Source organism: Nothobranchius furzeri, chromosome 7 (genome assembly GCF_043380555.1).
Source record: "Nothobranchius furzeri strain GRZ-AD chromosome 7, NfurGRZ-RIMD1, whole genome shotgun sequence".
In the NCBI taxonomy this organism is placed as follows: domain Eukaryota; kingdom Metazoa; phylum Chordata; class Actinopteri; order Cyprinodontiformes; family Nothobranchiidae; genus Nothobranchius; species Nothobranchius furzeri.
The window spans coordinates 9,530,456-9,553,051 of NC_091747.1; positions in this window are offsets into that span (position 1 = coordinate 9,530,456).

Below are 22,596 nucleotides of genomic sequence, written 5' to 3' on the forward strand. Positions count from 1 at the left end.
CGTGCAATCCCCGGTCAGGCCTGCAGTGTACACATCAGAGACATGATGTTCTTTCACAGAACTGAGGTTGTTCATTACTAAATGACTTTTACAGGAATATTGTTATTATACTATTCAACAGGTTGATCATAATAATGTGTATTAAACCCACAACCTAGCACTGAGGACAGAGGGACTTTATTTAAATTAGTACTTAATGGAAACGATACATAATGATACATAAGAGCCATGTCATACATTCAGCCTAGGAATAGTAGCATTGTGCAGTATTAAAAATATACACATCAATTGCTCGAATCCCATTGTTGCAAAGTAAAACTCTAATAAAACTCTAGTCTGACATCAACAGAGAAGACTAAGTGTATGTACTACAAATACAGCATTAGGATTTCGAGTGGACCATGCACCTTGTGAACCATCAGAGGCTTATGACGCAACATATCTTCCAGTTGCTATTAGACAAGTTATAATTCTCAACCATTTTTCGGAACTGGTTTCTTGGGTCCGTGAGTAAATGCCAAATGAGATGATAGTCCTTAAGTAAGTTCCTGGCGATCCCATGTCACGCTCTTGCCCATCAGCCGGTGAACGCTGAGACGGAACTCGATGAGAGCGATGTATTTTTAAGTGCTCCGAATGTACTTCTAACAAGCGTGCGATTCACTTCGTGAGTAAACCGCAGCTGCAGCTGATTCAAACAGTCGAGCCAACTTTCTACATCACAATATGCGTTTTGTAGTTAGTCGAGTTACCTTTTGTGTGGCACATGCACGGGTTGTTAGCGTCCAGCTCCCAGCTTAGAGAGTCCTGTATTGACACAGACGTCAATACATCTCGATGTCATGCAACACACAAAGTCTGTCGCATACAGGTGGGTTAACACATGTACGATACCTTTTGTGTGGCGCATGCATGGGTTGTTAGCGTCCAGCTCCCGGCTTATAGAGAGTCCTGTATTGACACAGACGTCAATACATCTCGATGTCATGCAACACTCAAAGTCTGTCGCATACAGGTGGGTTAACACACATGTACGATGTGTGCGATGGCGCGCCCATTTACAATGGAACACGACGATGATCATTGTTAACCAAACTCTAGTTTCTCACGACAGGTGGTAGCGTTGTCTCCTGCACCTGGTCTTCGTGCACAGAGGGTGTTGTAATGTGCTCGTCATAGTCGCGATCGTTGTCACTCGAATCCGTTGTTCTCACGACAGGTGGTAGCGTTGTCTCCTGCATGTTGTCTTTGCGTGCGGCAAGCGTTGTGCTGTGCTCGTTATAATGGTTGTCTTCGTACAAAGGGGGTGTTGAATACTCCTTCGCGAGTAGTCTAGGAGGTGGTGTGATGGGACGTATCTCAGAGGCGTTATGTGAGCGTATCACCATGGCCTGAGCAACTGCGACTACTGAGAGTACACCCAGTACAGACAGCGAGATCATTTTTTTTCTTGCGTGTTGTACGTGTGGGTACAGCCGCTTTAATGGCAGTGAGAGCAAGTGGGTATATGTATTTATAGGTCACTAGCAGAAACTAAGGCACGTGGTCATAGTGTAATCGTAACCACCTAAAGTAGCTCTTGTCATAATTTAATATACATAGAAATCAGAAACGGGCATGTCAGGATAGACATCACGAGTGATAATGCGGCCAGTATCTGTGTGCGCTTGAGAGCACCTTGTTGTTCTACTGTGGTATCCATGCCGCCGGGTCTGTAAATGTCATCAACCTTCTTTATATACGCATACGCTAAAGACTGTATATTCTCTATGGATTTGAACACGTCCTTTGTTTCGCATAACGCTTGAGCTGTCTCGAGCGTGATGTTGTGAGCGTACGCCAGAGTTTCGCGTGCACCGAGGTCCGAAAGGGCGTGCGCTACAACTATTAACCTTGGTTTGGGAGTGTGGCGAAACGCTCGCTCCGCTGTAATGGGCGGTTGCAATGTTATCACCTGGTACGTTTCGTTAGCTGGGTCGTAACACACCGGTCCGTGTCACGGACCGTCACATTGTATGGGGCAAAGTAAGGACAACACGCCGCCGACCGTGACTTCGCAGTCAACCGCGGTGGTGTTGTCGATTTGCAAAGGATCACATACGCTTCTCCAGTCGCAATGAGGCACATTGTAGTCGACGCGATCGTCGGTCACCATAGCTTTCGTCAGCCAACACACTCAATTGCCCTTCGAAACATCGGCGATCAACGTGAGCGTAGAGGTCGCCGTCGCTTTACTGTACGCCAGGATATCCGTGTGTGAGTGCACGCTCGACGTCGATTGACAACCGGTCATGTCAGACCTGATCAGACCTTCCAAACACATGACCATTAGTTGTTGTGCGGCCGAGAGTATCGCGATCATACTGTTGAGATGTGTAGAAAGCGCGTACACGCCAGCCTTCCACGTTTCCAAAGTTTCCAGCAGTCTAGAGGGACTTGTCTTAGCGCTACGGCTGTGCTGAATTTGCGTTGAGTAGACACAACGGCTTCGACCTCGCTTAGGATCTGTGGGCTCATGTACTCGTGGTAGGCCAAGACGTGTATAGTCGAGCGCGGTGACGCCCTGAACACTTGACCCGGTTTTTTTGTTGCGATATGCGTGTCCAGTAACGCGGCAAAGTCCGCGTGTCTAGCGTGTATTGAATTTACAGCTCGCTCATACCCCAATAGTACGTTCGGTAGAAGTTTGTTAACTTGTTTCCATGCGCTCGTGGTACACAGGACATCGCAACCTCTGTGATACTCAAGTAAAGCGTCACACACCAGCTGCTTGCACGTTGGAAATACAATCGGTAGTAACTTCTTACTCCACTCTATGTTGAACTCGTATAGTATGTATATGGGCGGTTGCGGCGGTTAGCGCATTTTCTATCTACCCTCCGCTAATATGACTCTGTGGTCTGTCTCCTGAGATGGTGCGGTTGGAACTTGCGAGAGTGCGCTATCGACGGTCGGCGTTTCCATTTCGTCAACTGTGCCATTTTCAGCCGCTGGCAAACGGCCGTCGACGGTCGATGCGAGACACCAACATAACGTTAGACCGCGACCCTCATGCCAGTCTTCTGTAGTACTGGTTGTAGTTTCTGGTGCACACTCGAAACACCATTACGATCACAATTACGTTGATTAATAAATCCAGTGTTGTAGCGACTGCAGCCAGCACCGTCGCGCAACTCGTGTCGGTGTTATCTCTCGATACTTTCATTCGTATCCGAGCGTATGCAGAATCTACGGATCTGGTGAAGTTGCTTGTCACTAGCTTGCGCACGTTTGATATGGCACTTTGCGCGAGACTCACACAACCTGCAGTGGCGACCGTCGCGTCAGTGCAAAGTTTTTCCGATATATCGCTCGCAACATCGTTTGTCATTTGCTGTACACTGCGCACACTGGCCGCGAGGTCGCGGAGAGGGTCTTCGTTACGAGTTGTGTAATATCCGCTGACTTGCCAATTCAATTCTGGTGGCGCTGACCTAAACGAGAACGCTTTTAAGGCGCATGTCGTGGTAACTCTGGTAGCGCCGTGGTTGACGAAGACGATCATCTTTAGCAATAGTTCATCTCGAAGCGCAACGATGGTGAGGGCGACGGGTTGGCCGGTTCCGCCTTCAGGCCACTCGGTTGCCGCTAGATTGCCCAATGCCACACACGCAGACGAACCCTGTACACACTCAATGACCCGTGTGCGATCGTTGATTTCTGCTAGTACGTTTGCTAGTTCTACGTGCTTCCACGGATCGGGCGTGGGCACGCGCTTGTTTTAGAGGTGTTTGCGCGCAGCCTCTACCCTGCACGACCGCTCGTGGCCGCACTAGCTATTTTTATCTTTATTTGTTTCACACACACACACACACACACACACACACACACACACACACACACACACACACACACACACACACACACACACACACACACACACACACACACACACACACACACACACACAGGCCCTTGCGTGCAAACCCCGGTCAGGCCTGCAGTGTACACATCAGAGACATGATGTTCTTTCACAGAACTGAGGTTGTTCATTACTAAATGACTTTTACAGGAATATTGTTATTATACTATTCAACAGGTTGATCATAATAATGTGTATTAAACCCACAACCTAGCACTGAGGACAGAGGGACTTTATTTAAATTAGTACTTAATGGAAATGATACATAATGATACATAAGAGCCATGTCATACATTCAGCCTAGGAATAGTAGCAATGTGCACTATTAAAAATATACACATTAATTGCTCGAATCCCATTGTTGCAAAGTAAAACTCCAATAAAACTCTAGTCTGACATCAACAGAGAAGACTTAGTGTATGTACTACAAAAACAGCATTAGGATTTCGAGTGGACCGTGCACCTTGTGAACCATCAGAGGCTTATGACGCAACATATCTTCCAGTTGCTGTTAGACAAGTTATAATTCTCGACCATTTTTCGGAACTGGTTTCTTGGGTCCGTGAGTAAATGCCAAATGAGATGATAGTCCTTAAGTAAGTTCCTGGCGATCCCATGTCACGCTCTGGCCCATCAGCCGGTGAACGCTGAGACGGAACTCGATGAGAGCGATGTATTTTTTAAGTGCTCCGAATGTACTTCTAACAAGCGTGCGATTCACTTCGTGAGTAAACCGCAGCTGCAGCTGATTCAAACAGTCGAGCCAACTTTCTACATCACAATATGCGTTTTGTAGTTAGTCGAGTTACCTTTTGTGTGGCGCATGCACGGGTCGTTAGCGTCCAGCTCCCAGCTTAGAGAGTCCTGTATTGACACAGATGTCAATACATCTCGATGTCATGCAACACACAAAGTCTGTCGCATACAGGTGGGTTAACACATGTACGATACCTTTTGTGTGGCGCATGCACGGGTCGTTAGCGTCCAGCTCCCGGATTATAGAGAGTCCTGTATTGACACAGACGTCAATACATCTCGATGTCATGCAACACACAAAGTCTGTTGCATACAGGTGGGTTAACACACATGTACGACGTCTGCGATGGCGCGCCCGTTTACAATGGGACACGACGATGATCATTGTTAACCAAACTCTTGTTTCTCACGACAGGTGGTCTGGAAACGCCGACCGTCGATAGTGCACTCTCGCAAGGTCCAACCGCACCATCTCAGGAGACAGACCACAGAGTCATATTAGCGAAGGGTAGATAGAAAATGCACAAACCGCCGCAATCGCCCATATACATACTATACGAGTTCAACATAGAGTGGAGTAAGAAGTTACTACCGATTGTATTTCCAACGTGCAAGCAGCTGGTGTGTCATGCTTTACTTGAGTATCACAGAGGTTGCGATGTCCTGTGTTCCACGAGCGCATGGAAACAAGTGAACGAACTTCTACGGACCGTACTGTTGGGGTATGAGCGAGCTGTAAAATCAATACACGCTAGACACGCGGACTTTGCTGCGTTACTGGACACGCATATCGCCACAACAAAACCGGGTCAAGTGTTCGGGGCGTCACCGCGCTCGACTATACACGTCTTGGCCTACCACGAGTACATGAGCCCACAGATCCTAAGCGAGGTCGAAGCCCTCGTGTCTACCCAACGCAAATTCAGCACAGCCGTGCGCGCTAAGACAAGTCCCTCTAGACTGCTGGAAACTTTGGAAACGTGGAAGGCTGGCGTGTACGTGCTTTCTACACATCTCAACGGTATGATCGCGATACTCTCGGCCGCACAACAACTAACGGTCATGTGTTCGGAAGGTCTGATCAGGTCTGACATGACCGGTTTTCAATCGACGTCAAGCGTGCACTCACACACGGATATCCTGGCGTACAGTAAAGCGACGGCGACCTCTACGCTCACGTTGATCGCCGATGTTTCGAAGGGCAATCGAGTGTGTTGGCTGACGAAAGCTATGGTGACCGACGGTCGCGTCGACTACAATGTGCCTCATTGCGACTGGAGAGGCGTATGTGATCCTTTGCAAATCGACAACACCACCGCGGTCAAGTGCGAAGTCACGGTCGGCGGCGTGTTGTCCTTACTGTGCCCCATACAATGTGACGGTCCGTGTGACGGACCAGTGTGTTACGACCCGACTAACGAAACGTACCAGGTGATAACATTGCATCCGCCCATTACAGCGGAGCGAGCGTTTCGCCACACTCCCAAACCAAGGTTAATAGTTGTAGCGCACGCCCTTTCGGACCTCGGTGCACGCGAAACACTGGCGTACACTCACAACATCACGCTCGAGACAGCTCAAGCGTTACGTGAAACAAAGGACGTGTTCAAATCCATAGAGAATATACGGTCTTTAGCGTATGCGTATATAAAGAAGGTCGATGACATTTACAGACCCGGCGGCGTGGGCACCACAGTAGAACAACAAGGTGCTCTCAAGCACACACAGATACTGGCCGCATTATCACTCGCGATGTCTATCCTGACATGCCCGTTTCTGATTTCTATGTATACTAAATTATGACAAGAGCTACGGTGGTTACGATTACACTCTGACCACGTGCCTTAGTTTCTGCTAGGGACCTATAAATACATTTGACCACTTGCTCTCACTGCCATTAAAGCGGCTGTACCCACACGTACAACACCCAAGAAAAAAAATGATCTCGCTGTCTGTACTGGGTGTACTCTCAGTAGTCGCAGTTGCTCAGGCCATGGTGGTACGCTCACATAACGCCTCTGAGATACGTCCCAGCACACCACCTCCTAGACTATTCGCGAAGGAGTATTCAACACCCCCTTTGTACGAAGACAACCATTATAACGAGCACAGCACAACGCTTGCCGCACGCGAAGACAACATGCAGGAGACAACGCTACGACCTGTCGTGAGAACAACGGATTCGAGTGACAACGATCGCGACTATGACGAGCACATTACAACACCCTCTGTGCACGAAGACCAGGTGCAGGAGACAACGCTACCACCTTTCGTGAGAAACAAGAGTTTGGTTAACAATGATCATCGTCGTGTCCCATTGTAAACGGGCGCGCCATTGCACACATCGTACATGTGTGTTAACCCACCTGTATGCGACAGACTTTGTGTGTTGCATGACATCGAGATGTATTGACGTCTGTGTCAATACAGGACTCTCTATAAGCCGGGAGCTGGACGCTAACGACCCGTGCATGCACCACACAAAAGATATAGTACATGTGTTAACCCACCTGTATGCGACAGACTTTGTGTGTTGCATGACATCGAGATTCTACGGATTCGAGTGACAACGATCGCGACTATGACGAGCACATTACAACACCCTCTGTGCACGAAGACCAGGTGCAGGAGACAATGCTACCACTTGTCGTGAGAAACAAGAGTTTGGTTAACAATGATCATCGTCGTGTCCCATTGTAAACGGGCGTGCCATTGCACACATCGTACATGTGTGTTAACCCACCTGTATGCAACAGACTTTGTGTGTTGCATGACATCGAGATGTATTGACGTCTGTTTCAATACAGGACTCTCTATAAGCCGGGAGCTGGACGCTAACGACCTGTGCATGCGCCACACAAAAGGTATCGTACATGTGTTAACCCACCTGTATGCGACAGACTTTGTGTGTTGCATGACATCGAGATGTATTGACGTCTGTGTCAATACAGGACTCTCTAAGCTGGGAGCTGGACTCTAACGACCCGTGCATGCGCCACACAAAAGGTAACTCGACTAACTACAAAACGAATATTGTGATGTAGAAAGTTGGCTCGACTGTTTGAATCAGCTGCAGCTGCGGTTTACTCACGAAGTGAATCGCACGCTTGTTAGAAGTACATTCGGAGCACTTAAAAAATACATCGCTCTCATCGAGTTCCGTCTCAGCGTTCACCGGCTGATGGGCAAGAGCGTGACATGGGATCGCCAGGAACTTACTTAAGGACTATCATCAGTGTACAGCAAATGACAAATGATGTTGCGAGCGATATATCGGAAAAACTTTGCACTGACGCGACGGTCACCACTGCAGGTTGTGTGAGTCTCGCGCAAAGTGCCATATCAAACGTGCGCAAGCTAGTGACAAGCAACTTCACCAGATCCGTAGATTCTGCATACGCTCGGATACGAATGAAAGTATCGAGAGATAACACTGACACGAGTTGCGCGACGGCGCTGGCTGCAGTCGCCACAACACTGGATTTATTAATCAACGTAATTGTGATCATAATGGCGTTTCGAGTGTGCACCAGAAACTACAACTAGTACTACAGAAAACTGGCATGAGGGTCGCGGTCTAACGTTATGTTGGTGTCTCGCATCGACCGTCGACGGCCGTTTGCCAGCGGCAAAAATGGCACAGTTGACGAAATGGAAACGCCGACCGTCGATAGTGCACTCTCGCAAGTTCCAACCGCACCATCTCAGGAGACAGACCACAGAGTCATATTAGCGGAGGGTAGATAGAAAATGCGCAAACCGCCGCAACCGTCCATATACATACTATACGAGTTCAACATAGAGTGGAGTAAGAAGTTACTACCGATTGTATTTCCAACGTGCAAGCAACTGGTGTGTGACGCTTTACTTGAGTATCACAGAGGTTGCGATGTCCTGTGTTCCACGAGCGCATGGAAACAAGTGAACGAACTTCTACGGACCGTACTGTTGGGGTATGAGCGAGCTGTAAAATCAATACACGCTAGACACGCGGACTTTGCCGCGTTACTGGACACGCATATCGCCACAACAAAACCGGGTCAAGTGTTCGGGGCGTCACCGCGCTCGAGTATACACGTCTTGGCCTACCACGAGTACATGAGCCCACAGATCCTAAGCGAGGTCGAAGCCGTTGTGTCTACCAAACGCAAATTCAGCACAGCCGTGCGCGCTAAGACAAGTCCCTCTAGACTGCTGGAAACTTTGGAAACGTGGAAGGCTGGCGTGTACGCGCTTTCTACACATCTCAACGGTATGATCGCGATACTCTCGGCCGCACAACAACTAACGGTCATGTGTTCGGAAGGTCTGATCAGGTCTGACATGACCGGTTGTCAATCGACGTCGAGCGTGCACTCACACACGGATATCCTGGCGTACAGTAAAGCGACGGCGACCTCTACGCTCACGTTGATCGCCGATGTTTCGAAGGGCAATCGAGTGTGTTGGCTGACGAAAGCTATGGTGACCGACGGTCGGGTCGACTACAATGTGCCTCAATGCGACTGGAGAGGCGTATGTGATCCTTTGCAAATCGATAACACCACCGCGGTCGAGTGCGAAGTCACGGTCGGCGGCGTGTTGTCCTTACTGTGCCCCATACAATGTGATGGTCCGTGTGACGGACCGGTGTGTTACAACACGACTAACGAAACGTACCAGGTGATAACATTGCATCCGCCCATTACAGCGGAGCGAGCGTTTCGCCACACTCCCAAACCAAGGTTAATAGTTGTAGCGCACGCCCTTTCGGACCTAGGTGCACGTGAAACACTGGCGTACACTCACAACATCACGCTCGAGACAGCTCAAGCGTTACGCGAAACAAAGGACGTGTTCAAATCCATAGAGAATATACGGTCTTTAGCGTATGCGTATATAAAGAAGGTCGATGACATTTACAGACCCGGCGGCGTGGGCACCACAGTAGAACAACAAGGTGCTCTCAAGCGCACACAGATACTGGCCGCATTATCACTCGCGATGTTTATCCTGACATGCCCGTTTCTGATTTCTATGTATATTAAATTATGACAAGAGCTACGGTGGTTACGATTACACTCTGACCACGTGCCTTAGTTTCTGCTAGTGACCTATAAATACATTTGCCCACTTGCTCTCACTGCCATTAAAGCGGCTGTACCCACACGTACAAAACCCAAGAAGAAAAATGATCTCGCTGTCTGTACTGGGTGTACTCTCAGTAGTCGCAGTTGCTAAGGCCATGGTGGTACGCTCACATAACGCCTCTGAGATACGTCCCATCACACCACCTCCTACACTACTCGCGAAGGAGTATTCAACACCCCCTTTGTACGAAGGCAACCATTATAATGAGCACAGCACAACGCTTGCCGCACGCGAAGACAACATGCAGGAGACAACGCTACCACCTGTCGTGAGAACAACGGATTCGAGTGACAACGATCGCGACTATGATGAGCACATTACAACAACCTCTGTGCACGAAGACCAGGTGCAGGAGACAACGCTACCACCTGTCGTGAGAAACAAGAGTTTGGTTAACAATGATCATCGTCGTGTCCCATTGTAAACGGGCGTGCCATCGCACACATCGTACATGTGTGTTAACCCACCTGAATGCGACAGACTTTGTGTGTTGCATGACATCGAGATGTATTGACGTCTGTGTCAATACAGGACTCTCTAAGCTGGGAGCTGGACGCTAACGACCCGTGCATGCGCCACACAAAAGGTAACTCGACTAACTACAAAACGAATATTGTGATGTAGAAAGTTGGCTCGACTGTTTGAATCAGCTGCAGCTGCGGTTTACTCACGAAGTGAATCGCACGCTTGTTAGAAGTACATTCGGAGCACTTAAAAAATACATCGCTCTCATCGAGTTCCGTCTCAGCGTTCACCGGCTGATGGACAAGAGCGTGACATGGGATCGCCAGGAACTTACTTAAGGACTATCATCTCATTTGGCATTTACTCACGGACCCAAGAAACCAGTTCCGAAAAATGGTCGAGAATTATAACTTGTCTAATAGCAACTGGAAAATATGTTGCGTCATAAGCCTCTGATGGTTCACAAGGTGCACGGTCCACTCGAAATCCTAATGCTGTATTTGTAGTGCATACACTAAGTCTTCTCTGTTGATGTCAGACTAGAGTTTTATTAGAGTTTTACTTTGCAACAATGGGATTCGAGCAATTGATGTGTATATTTTTATAAGTGCACAATGCAACTATTCCTAGGCTGAATGTATGACATGGCTCTTATGTATCTTTATGTATCGGTTCCATTAAGTACAAATTTAAATAAAGTCCCTCTGTCCTCAGTGCTAGGTTGTGGGTTTAATACACATTATTATGATCAACCTGTTGAATAGTATAATAACAATATTGCTCTAAAAGTCATTTAGTAATGAACAACCTCAGTTCTGTGAAAGAACATCATGTCTCTGATGTGTACACTGCAGGCCTGACCGGTCTTGCTGGGGCCTCTCTCCTGGAGGCGCTCAATCAGACCCAGTAGTGACACGTGGCAGGACGCTCCTAGGGGCGCGTCTTGCTTGGGCCGCTCTCCTGGAGGCGCTCAGTCAGACCCAGTGGTGACACGTGGCAAGAAGCTCCTCGGGGCGCATCTTGCTTGGGCCTCTCTCCCGGAGGCGCTCAGTCAGACCCATTGTTGACATGTGGCAAGACGCTCCTCGGGGCGCGTCTTGCTTGGGCCTCTCTCCAGAAGGCCCTCAATCAGACCCAGTGTTGACACGTGGCAAGACGCTCCTCGGGGCGCGTCTTGCTTGGGCCTCTCTCCTGGAGGCGCTCAGTCAGACTGAGTAGTGACATGTGGCCTGACGCTCCTCGGGGCACGTCTTGCTTGGGCCTCTCTCCTGGAGGCGCTCAGTCAGACCCAGTGGTGACATGTGGCAAGACACTCCTCGGGGCGCGTCTTGCTTGGGCCTCTCTCCTGGAGGCGCTCGGTCAGACCGATTGCTGACATGTGGCAAGACGCTCCTCGGGCCGCGTCTTGCTTGGGCTTCTTTCCTGGAGGCCCTCAGTCAGACCCATTGTTGACATGTGGCAAGACGCTCCTCGGGGCGCGTCTTGCTTGGGCCTCTCTCCTGGAGGCGCTCAGTCAGACTGAGTAGTGACATGTGGCCTGACGCTCTTCGGGGCGCGTCTTGCTTGGGCCTCTCTCCTGGAGGCGCTCAGTCAGACCCAGTGTTGACATGTGGCAAGACGCTCCTCGGGGCGCGTCTTGCTTGGGCTTCTCTCCTGGAGGCCCTCAGTCAGACCCATTGTTGACATGTGGCAAGACGCTCCTCGGGGCACGTCTTGCTTGGGCCTCTCTCCTGGAGGCGCTCACTCAGACCGAGTAGTGACATGTGGCAAGACGCTCCTCGGGGCGCGTCTTGCTTGGACCTCTCTCCTGGAGGCGCTCAGTTAGACCGAGTAGTGACATGTCGCAAGACGCTCCTCGGGGCGCGTCTTGCTTGGGCCTCTCTCCTGGAGGCGCTCAGTCAGACCCAGTGGTGACACGTGGCAAGACGCTCCTCGGGGCGCGTCTTGCTTGGGCCTCTCTCCTGGAGGCGCTCAGTCAGACCCAGTGGTGACATGTGGCAAGACGCTCCTCGGGGCGCGTCTTGCTTGGGCCTCTCTCCTGGAGGCGCTCAGTCAGATCGAGTGCTGACATGTGGCAAGACGCTCCTCGGGGCGCGTCGTGCTTGGGCCTCTCTCCTGGAGGCGCTCAGTCAGACCGAGTGCTGACATGTGGCAAGACGCTCCTCGGGGCGCGTTGTGCTTGGGCTTCTCTCCTGGAGGCGCTCAGAAAGACCCAGTGTTGACATGTGACAAGACGCTCCTCGGGGCGCGTTTGCTTGGGCCTCTCTCCTGGAGGCCCTCTGTCAGACCCAGTGTTGACATGTGGCAATACGCTCCTCCGGGCGCATCTTGCTTGGGCCTCTCTCCTGGAGGCCCTCAGTCAGACCCATTGTTGACATGTGGCAAGACGCTCCTCGGGGCGCGTCTTGCTTGGGCCTCTCTCCTGGAGGCGCTCAGTCAGACCGAGTGCTGACATAAGGCAAGACGCTCCTCGGGGCGCGTCTTGCTTTGGCCTCTCTCCTGGAGGCGCTCAGTCAGACCGAGTGCTGACATGTGGCAAGAAGCTCCTCGGGGCGCGTCTTGCTTGGGCTTCTCTCCTGGAGGCCCTCAGTAAGACCCATTGTTGACATGTGGCAAGACGCTCCTCGGGGCGCGTCTTGCTTGTGCCTCTCTCCAGAAGGCCCTCAATCAGACCCAGTGTTAACACGTGGCAAGACGCTCCTCGGGGCGCGTCTTGCTTGGGCCTCTCTCCTGGAGGCGCTCAGTCAGACTGAGTAGTGACATGTGGCCTGACGCTCCTCGGGGCGCGTGTTGCTTGGGCCTGTCTCCTGGAGGCGCTCAGTCAGACCAAGTGGTGACATGTGGCAAGACACTCCTCGGGGCGCGTCTTGCTGGGGCTTCTCTCATGGAGGCATTCAGTCAGACCCAGTGTTGACATGTGGCAAGACGCTCCTCGGGGCGCGTCTTGCTTGGACCTCTCTCCCTGAGGCAATCAGTCAGACCCAGTGTTGACATTTTGCAAGACACTCCTCGGGGCGCGTCTTGCTTGGGCGTCTCTCATGGAGGCCCTCTGTCAGACCGAGTGCTGACATGTGGCAAGAAGCTCCTCGGGGCACGTCTTGCTTGGGCTTCTCTCCTGGAGGCCCTCAGTGAGACCCAGTGTTGACATTTGGCAAGACACTCCTCGGGGCGCATCTTGCTTGGGCGTCTCTCATGGAGGCCCTCTGTCAGACCGAGTGCTGACATGTGGCAAGAAGCTCCTCGGGGCGCGTCTTGCTTGGGCCTCTCTCCAGAAGGCCCTCAATCAGACCCAGTGTTGACACGTGGCAATACGCTCCTCGGGGCGCGTCTTACTTGGGCCTCTCTCCTGGAGGCGCTCAGTCAGACTGAGTAGTGACATGTGGCCTGACGCTCCTCGGGGCGCGTGTTGCTTGGGCCTCTCTCCTGGAGGCGCTCAGTCAGACCAAGTGGTGACATGTGGCAAGACACTCCTCGGGGCGCGTCTTGCTTGGGCCTCTCTCCTGGAGGCCCTCTGTCAGACAAAGTGTTGGCATGTGTCAAGACACTCCTCGGGGCGCGTCTTGCTTGGGCCTCTCTCCTGGAGGCGCTCAGTCAGACCGAGTGCTGACATGTGGCAAGACGCTCCTCGGGCCGCGTGTTGCTTGGGCTTCTCTCCTGGAGGCCCTCAGTCAGACCCATTGTTGACATGTGGCAAGACGCTTCTCGGGGCGCGTCTTGCTTGGGCCTCTCTCCTGGAGGCTCTCAGTCAGATCGAGTGCTGACATGTGGCAAGACGCTCCTCGGGGCGCGTCGTGCTTGGGCCTCTCTCCTGGAGGCGCTCAGTAAGACCGAGTGCTGACATGTGGCAAGACGCTCCTCGGGGCGCGTCTTGCTTGGGCTTCTCTCCTGGAGGCGCTCAGAAAGACCCAGTGTTGACATGTGACAAGACGCTCCTCGGGGCGCGTCTTGCTTGGGCCTCTCTCCTGGAGGCCCTCTGTCAGACCCAGTGTTGACATGTGGCAATACGCTCCTCCGGGCGCATCTTGCTTGGGCCTCTCTCCTGGAGGCACTCTGTCAGACCCAGTGTTGACATGTGTCAAGACGCTCCTCGGGGCGCAGTCTTGCTTGGGCTTCTCTCCTGGAGGCCCTCAGTCAGACCCATTGTTGACATTTGGCAAGACGCTCCTCGGGGCTCGTCTTGCTTGGGCTTCTCTCCTGAAGGCGCTCAGTCAGAACCAGAGGTGACATGTGGCAAGACACTCCTCGGGGCGCGTCTTGCTTGGGCATCTCTCCTGGAGGCCCTCTGTCAGACCCAGTGTTGACATGTGGAAAGACGCTCCTCCGGGCGCATCTTGCTTGGGCCTCTCTCCTGGAGGCCCTCAGTCAGACCCATTGTTGACATGTGGCAAGACGCTCCTCGGGGCGCGTCTTGCTTGGGCCTCTCTCCTGGAGGCGCTCAGTCAGACCCAGTGTTGACATGTGGCAAGACGCTCCTCGGGGCGCGTCTTGCTTGGGCCTCTCTCCTGGAGGCGCTCAGTCAGACCCAGTGGTGACACGTGGAAAGACGCTCCTCGGGGCGCATCTTGCTTGGGCCTCGCTCCTGGAGGCGCTCAGTCAGACCCAGTGTTGACACGTGGCAAGACGCTCCTCGGGGCGCGTCTTGCTTGGGCCTCTCTCCTGGAGGCGCTCAGTCAGACCCAGTGTTGGCATGTGGCAAGACACTCCTCGGGGCGCGTCTTGGTTGGGCCTCTCTCCTGGAGGCGCTCATTCAGACCCAGTGGTGACATGTGGCAAGACACCCTCGGGGCGCGTATTGCTTGGGCCTCTCTCCTGAATGCCCTCTGTCAGACCGAGTGTTGACATGTGGCAAGACTCTCCTCGGGGCGCGTCTTACTTGGGCTTCTCTCATGGAGGCCCTCAGTCCGACCCAGTGTTGACATGTGTCAAGACGCTCCTCGGGGCGTGTCTTGCTTGGGCCTATCTCCTCGAGGCGCTCAGTCAGACCCAGTGTTGACATGTGGCAAGACGCTCCTCGGGGCAAGTCTTGCTTGGGCCTCTCTCCTGGAGGTGCTCAGTTAGACCGAGTAGTGACATGTGGCAAGACGCTCCTCGGGGCGCGTCTTGCTTGGGCCTCTCTCCTGGAGGCCCTCTGTCATACCCAGTGTTGACATGTGGCAATACGCTCCTCCGGGCGCATCTTGCTTGGGCCTCTCTCCTGGAGGCCCTCAGTCAGACCCATTGTTGACATGTGGTAAGACGCTCCTCGGGGCGCGTCTTGCTTGGGCCTCTCTCCTGGAGGCGCTCAGTCAGACCGAGTGCTGACATAAGGCAAGACGCTCCTCGGGGCGCGTCTTGCTTTGGCCTCTCTCCTGGAGGCGCTCAGTCAGACCGAGTGCTGACATTTGGCAAGAAGCTCCTCGGGGCGCGTCTTGCTTGGGCTTCTCTCCTGGAGGCCCTCAGTAAGACCCATTGTTGACATGTGGCAAGATGCTCCTCGGGGCGCGTCTTGCTTGTGCCTCTCTCCAGAAGGCCCTCAATCAGACCCAGTGTTAACACGTGGCAAGACGCTCCTCGGGGCGCATCTTGCTTGGGCCTCTCTCCTGGAGGCGCTCAGTCAGACTGAGTAGTGACATGTGGCCTGACGCTCCTCGGGGCGCGTGTTGCTTGGGCCTCTCTCCTGGAGGCGCTTAGTCAGACCAAGTGGTGACATGTGGCAAGACTCTCCTCGGGGCGCGTCTTGCTTGGACCTCTCTCCCTGAGGCAATCAGTCAGACCCAGTGTTGACATTTGGCAAGACACTCCTCGGGGCGCGTCTTGCTTGGGCGTCTCTCATGGAGGCCCTCTGTCAGACCGAGTGCTGACATGTGGCAAGAAGCTCCTCGGGGCGCGTCTTGCTTGGGCCTCTCTCCAGAAGGCCCTCAATCAGACCCAGTGTTGACACGTGGCAATACGCTCCTCGGGGCACGTCTTACTTGGGCCTCTCTCCTGGAGGCGCTCAGTCAGACTGAGTAGTGACATGTGGCCTGACGCTCCTCGGGGCGCGTGTTGCTTGGGCCTCTCTCCTGGAGGCGCTCAGTCAGACCAAGTGGTGACATGTGGCAAGACACTCCTCGGGGCGCGTCTTGCTTGGGCCTCTCTCCTGGAGGCCCTCTGTCAGACAAAGTGTTGACATGTGTCAAGACACTCCTCGGGGCACGTCTTGCTTGGGCCTCTCTCATGGAGGCCCTCTGTCAGACCCAGTGTTGACATGTGGTAAGACGCTCCTTGGGGCGCGTCTTGCTTGGGCCTCTCTCCTGGAGGCGCTCAGTCAGACCGAGTGCTGACATGTGGCAAGACGCTCCTCGGGCCGCGTGTTGCTTGGGCTTCTCTCCTGGAGGCCCTCAGTCAGACCCATTGTTGACATGTGGCAAGACGCTTCTCGGGGCGCGTCTTGCTTGGGCCTCTCTCCTGGAGGCTCTCAGTCAGATCGAGTGCTGACATGTGGCAAGACGCTCCTCGGGGCGCGTCGTGCTTGGGCCTCTCTCCTGGAGGCGCTCAGTCAGACCGAGTGCTGACATGTGGCAAGACGCTCCTCGGGGCGCGTCTTGCTTGGGCTTCTCTCCTGGAGGCGCTCAGAAAGACCCAGTGTTGACATGTGACAAGACGCTCCTCGGGGCGCGTCTTGCTTGGGCCTCTCTCCTGGAGGCCCTCTGTCAGACCCAGTGTTGACATGTGGCAATACGCTCCTCCGGGCGCATCTTGCTTGGGCCTCTCTCCTGGAGGCCCTCAGTCAGACCCATTGTTGACATGTGGCAAGACGCTCCTCGGGGCGCGTCTTGCTTGGGCCTCTCTCCTGGAGGCGCTCAGTCTGACCGAGTGCTGACATAAGGCAAGACGCTCCTCGGGGCGCGTCTTGCTGGGGCCTCTCTCCTGGAGGCGCTCAGTCAGTCCCAGTGCTGACATGTGGCAAGATGCTCCTCGGGGCGCGTCTTGCTTGGGCCTCTCTCCTGGAGGCGCTCAGTCAGACTGAGTAGTGACATGTGGCCTGACGCTCCTCGGGGCGCGTCTTGCTTGGGCCTCTCTCCTGGAGGCGCTCAGTCAGACCCAGTGGTGACATGTGGCAAGACACTCCTCGGGGCGCGTCTTGCTTGGGCCTCTCTCCTGGAGGCACTCTGTCAGACCCAGTGTTGACATGTGTCAAGACGCTCCTCGGGGCGCAGTCTTGCTTGGGCTTCTCTCCTGGAGGCCCTCAGTCAGACCCATTGTTGACATTTGGCAAGACGCTCCTCGGGGCTCGTCTTGCTTGGGCTTCTCTCCTGAAGGCGCTCAGTCAGAACCAGAGGTGACATGTGGCAAGACGGTCCTCGGGGCGCGTCTTGCTTGGGCATCTCTCCTGGAGGCCCTCTGTCAGACCCAGTGTTGACATGTGGAAAGACGCTCCTCCGGGCGCATCTTAGTTGGGCCTCTCTCCTGGAGGCCCTCAGTCAGACCCATTGTTGACATGTGGCAAGACGCTCCTCGGGGCGCGTCTTGCTTGGGCCTCTCTCCTGGAGGCGCTCAGTCAGACCCAGTGTTGACATGTGGCAAGACGCTCCTCGGGGCGCGTCTTGCTTGGGCCTCTCTCCTGGAGGCGCTCAGTCAGACCCAGTGGTGACACGTGGAAAGACGCTCCTCGGGGCGCATCTTGCTTGGGCCTCGCTCCTGGAGGCGCTCAGTCAGACCCAGTGTTGACACGTGGCAAGACGCTCCTCGGGGCGCGTCTTGCTTGGGCCTCTCTCCTGGAGGCGCTCAGTCTGACCCAGTGTTGGCATGTGGCAAGACACTCCTCGGGGCGCGTCTTGGTTGGGCCTCTCTCCTGGAGGCGCTCATTCAGACCCAGTGGTGACATGTGGCAAGACACCCTCGGGGCGCGTATTGCTTGGGCCTCTCTCCTGAATGCCCTCTGTCAGACCGAGTGTTGACATGTGTCAAGACGCTCCTCGGGGCGTGTCTTGCTTGGGCCTATCTCCTCGAGGCGCTCAGTCAGACCCAGTGTTGACATGTGGCAAGACGCTCCTCGGGGCAAGTCTTGCTTGGGCCTCTCTCATGGAGGCCCTCTGTCAGACCCAGTGTTGACATGTGTCAAGACGCTCCTCGGGGCGCGTCTTGCTTTGGCCTCTCTCCTGGAGGCGCTCAGTCAGACCGAGTGCTGACATGTAGCAAGAAGCTCCTCGGGGTGCGTCATGCTTGGGCTTCTATCCTGGAGGCCCTCAGTCAGACCCAGTGTTGACATGTGGCAAGACGCTCCTCCGGGCGCGTATTGCTTGGGCCTCTCTCCTGGATGCCCTCCGTCAGACCCAGTGTTGACATGTGGCAAGACTCTCCTCGGGGCCCGTCTTGCTTGGGCTTCTCTCATGGAGGCCCTCAGTCAGACCCAGTGTTGACAGGTGTCAAGACGCTCCTCGGGGCGTGTCTTGCTTGGCCCTCTCTCCTGGAGGTGCTCAGTCAGACCCAGTGTTGTCATGTGGCAAGACGCTCCTCGGGGCGCTTCTTGCTTGGGCTTCTCTCCTAGAGGCCCTCAGTCAGACCCATTGTTGACATGTGGCAAGACGCTCCTCGGGGCACGTCTTGCTTGGGCCTCTCTCCTGGAGGCGCTCAGTCAGACCGAGTAGTGACATGTGGCAAGACGCTCCTCGGGGCGCGTCTTGCTGGGTTTTCTCTCATGGAGGCACTCAGTCAGACCCAGTGTTGACATGTGGCAAGACGCTCCTCAGGGCGCGTGTTGCTTGGACCTCTCTGCTGGAGGCGGTCAGTCAGACCGAGTAGTGACATGTGGCAAGACGCTCCTCGTGGCGCGTCTTGCTTGGGCCTCTCTCCTGGAGGCACTCAGTCAGACCCAGTGTTGACATGTGGCAAGACGCTCCTCGGGGCGCTTCTTGCTTGGGCTTCTCTCCTGGAGGCCCTCAGTCAGACCCATTGTTGACATGTGGCAAGACGCTCCTCGGGGCACGTCTTGCTTGGGCCTCTCTCCTGGAGGCGCTCAGTCAGACTGAGTAGTGACATGTGGCCTGACGCTCCTCGGGGCGCGTGTTGCTTGGGCCTCTCTCCTGGAGGCGCTCAGTAAGACCAAGTGGTGACATGTGGCAAGACACTCCTCGGGGCGTGTCTTGCTTGGGCCTCTCTCCTGGAGGCCCTCTGTCAGACCCAGTGTTGACATGTGTCAAGACGCTCCTCGGGGCGCGTCTTGCTTTGGCCTCTCTCCTGGAGGCGCTCAGTCAGACCGAGTGCTGACATGTGGCAAGACGCTCCTCGGGCCGCGTGTTGCTTGGGCTTCTCTCCTGGAGGCCCTCAGTCAGACCCAGTGTTGACATGTGTCAAGACGCTCCTCGGGGCGCGTCTTGCTTTGGCCTCTCTCCTGGAGGCGCTCAGTCAGACCGAGTGCTGACATGTAGCAAGAAGCTCCTCGGGGTGCGTCATGCTTGGGCTTCTATCCTGGAGGCCCTCAGTCAGACCCAGTGTTGACATGTGGCAAGACGCTCCTCCGGGCGCGTATTGCTTGGGCCTCTCTCCTGGATGCCCTCCGTCAGACCCAGTGTTGACATGTGGCAAGACTCTCCTCGGGGCCCGTCTTGCTTGGGCTTCTCTCATGGAGGCCCTCAGTCAGACCCAGTGTTGACAGGTGTCAAGACGCTCCTCGGGGCGTGTCTTGCTTGGCCCTCTCTCCTGGAGGTGCTCAGTCAGACCCAGTGTTGTCATGTGGCAAGACGCTCCTCGGGGCGCTTCTTGCTTGGGCTTCTCTCCTGGAGGCCCTCAGTCAGACCCATTGTTGACATGTGGCAAGACGCTCCTCGGGGCACGTCTTGCTTGGGCCTCTCTCCTGGAGGCGCTCAGTCAGACCGAGTAGTGACATGTGGCAAGACGCTCCTCGGGGCGCGTCTTGCTGGGTTTTCTCTCATGGAGGCACTCAGTCAGACCCAGTGTTGACATGTGGCAAGACGCTCCTCAGGGCGCGTGTTGCTTGGACCTCTCTGCTGGAGGCGGTCAGTCAGACCGAGTAGTGACATGTGGCAAGACGCTCCTCGTGGCGCGTCTTGCTTGGGCCTCTCTCCTGGAGGCACTCAGTCAGACCCAGTGTTGACATGTGGCAAGACGCTCCTCGGGGCGCTTCTTGCTTGGGCTTCTCTCCTGGAGGCCCTCAGTCAGACCCATTGTTGACATGTGGCAAGACGCTCCTCGGGGCACGTCTTGCTTGGGCCTCTCTCCTGGAGGCGCTCAGTCAGACTGAGTATTGACATGTGGCCTGACGCTCCTCGGGGCGCGTGTTGCTTGGGCCTCTCTCCTGGAGGCGCTCAGTAAGACCAAGTGGTGACATGTGGCAAGACACTCCTCGGGGCGTGTCTTGCTTGGGCCTCTCTCCTGGAGGCCCTCTGTCAGACCCAGTGTTGACATGTGTCAAGACGCTCCTCGGGGCGCGTCTTGCTTTGGCCTCTCTCCTGGAGGCGCTCAGTCAGACCGAGTGCTGACATGTGGCAAGACGCTCCTCGGGCCGCGTGTTGCTTGGGCTTCTCTCCTGGAGGCCCTCAGTCAGACCCATTGTTGACATGTGGCAAGACGCTCCTCGGGGCACGTCTTGCTTGGAACTCTCTCCTGGAGGCGCTCAGTCAGACCGAGTGCTGACATATGGAAAGACGCTCCTCGGGGCGCGTCTTGCTTGGGCTTCTCTCCTGGAGGCGCTCAGAAAGACCCAGTGTTGACATGTGACAAGACGCTCCTCGGGGCGTGTCTTGCTTGGGCCTCTCTCCTGGAGGCGCTCAGTCAGACCCAGTGGTGACATGTGGCAAGACACTCCTCGGGGCGCGTCTTGCTTGGGCCTCTCTCCTGGAGGCCCTTTGTCAGACCGAGTGTTGACATGTGGCAAGACTCTCCTCGGGGCGCGTCTTGCTTGGGCTTCTCTCATGGAGGCCCTCAGTCAGACCCAGTGTTGACATGTGTCAAGACGCTCCTCGGGGCGTGTCTTGCTTGGGCCTCTCTCCTGGAGGCGCTCAGTCAGACCCAGTGTTGACATGTGGCAAGACGCTCCTCGGGGCGTGTCTTGCTTGGGCTTCTCTCCTGGAGGCCCTCAGTCAGACCCATTGTTGACATGTGGCAAGACGCTCCTCGGGGCACGTCTTGCTTGGGCCTCTCTCCTGGAGGCGCTCAAACAGACCGAGTAGTGACATGTGGCAAGACACTCCTCGGGGCGCGTCTTGCTGGGGCTTCTCTCATGGAGGCACTCAGTCAGACCCAGTGTTGACATGTGGCAAGACGCTCCTCGGGGCGCGTCTTGCTTGGACCTCTCTCACTGAGGCGCTCAGTCAGACCGAGTAGTGACATGTGGCAAGACGCTCCTCGGGGCGCGTCTTGCTTGGGCCTCTCTCCAGAAGGCCCTCAATCAGACCCAGTGTTGACATGTGGCAAGACGCTCCTCGGGGCGCGTCTTGCTTGGGCCTCTCTCCTGGAGGCGCTCAGTCAGACTGAGTAGTGACATGTGGCCTGACGCTCCTCGGGGCGCGTCTTGCTTGGGCCTCTCTCCTGGAGGCGCTCAGTCAGACCCAGTGTTGACATGTGGCAAGACGCTCCTCGGGGCGCGTCTTGCTTGGGCTTGTCTCCTGGAGGCCCTCAGTCAGACCCATTGTTGACATGTGGCAAGACGCTCCTCGGGGCACGTCTTGCTTGGGCCTCTCTCCTGGAGGCGCTCAGTCAGACCGAGTAGTGACATGTGGCAAGACACTCCTCGGGGCGCGTCTTGCTTGGACCTCTCTCCTGGAGGCGCTCAGTTAGACCGAGTAGTGACATGTCGCAAGACGCTCCTCGGGGCGCGTCTTGCTTGGGCCTCTTTCCTGGAGGCGCTCAGTCAGACCGAGTGCTGACATAAGGCAAGACGCTCCTCGGGGCGCATCTTGCTGGGGCCTCTCTCCTGGAGGCGCTCAATCAGACCCAGTGGTGACACGTGGCAAGACGCTCCTCGGGGCGCGTCTTCCTTGGGCCTCTCTCCTGGAGGCGCTCAGTCAGACCCAGTGGTGACACGTGGCAAGACGCTCCTCGGGGCGCGTCTTGCTTGGGCCTCTCTCCTGGAGGCGCTCAGTCAGACCCAGTGTTGACATGTGGCAAGACACTCCTCGGGGCGCGTCTTGCTTGGGCCTCTCTCCTGGAGGCCCTCTGTCAGACCGAGTGTTGTCATGTGGCAAGAAGCTCCTCGGGGCGCGTCTTGCTTGGGCTTCTCTCCTGGAGGCCCTCAGTAAGACCCATTGTTGACATGTGGCAAGACGCTCCTCGGGGCTCGTCTTGCTTGGGCCTCTCTCCAGAAGGCCCTCAATCAGACCCAGTGTTGACACGTGGCAAGACGCTCCTCGGGGCGCGTGTTGCTT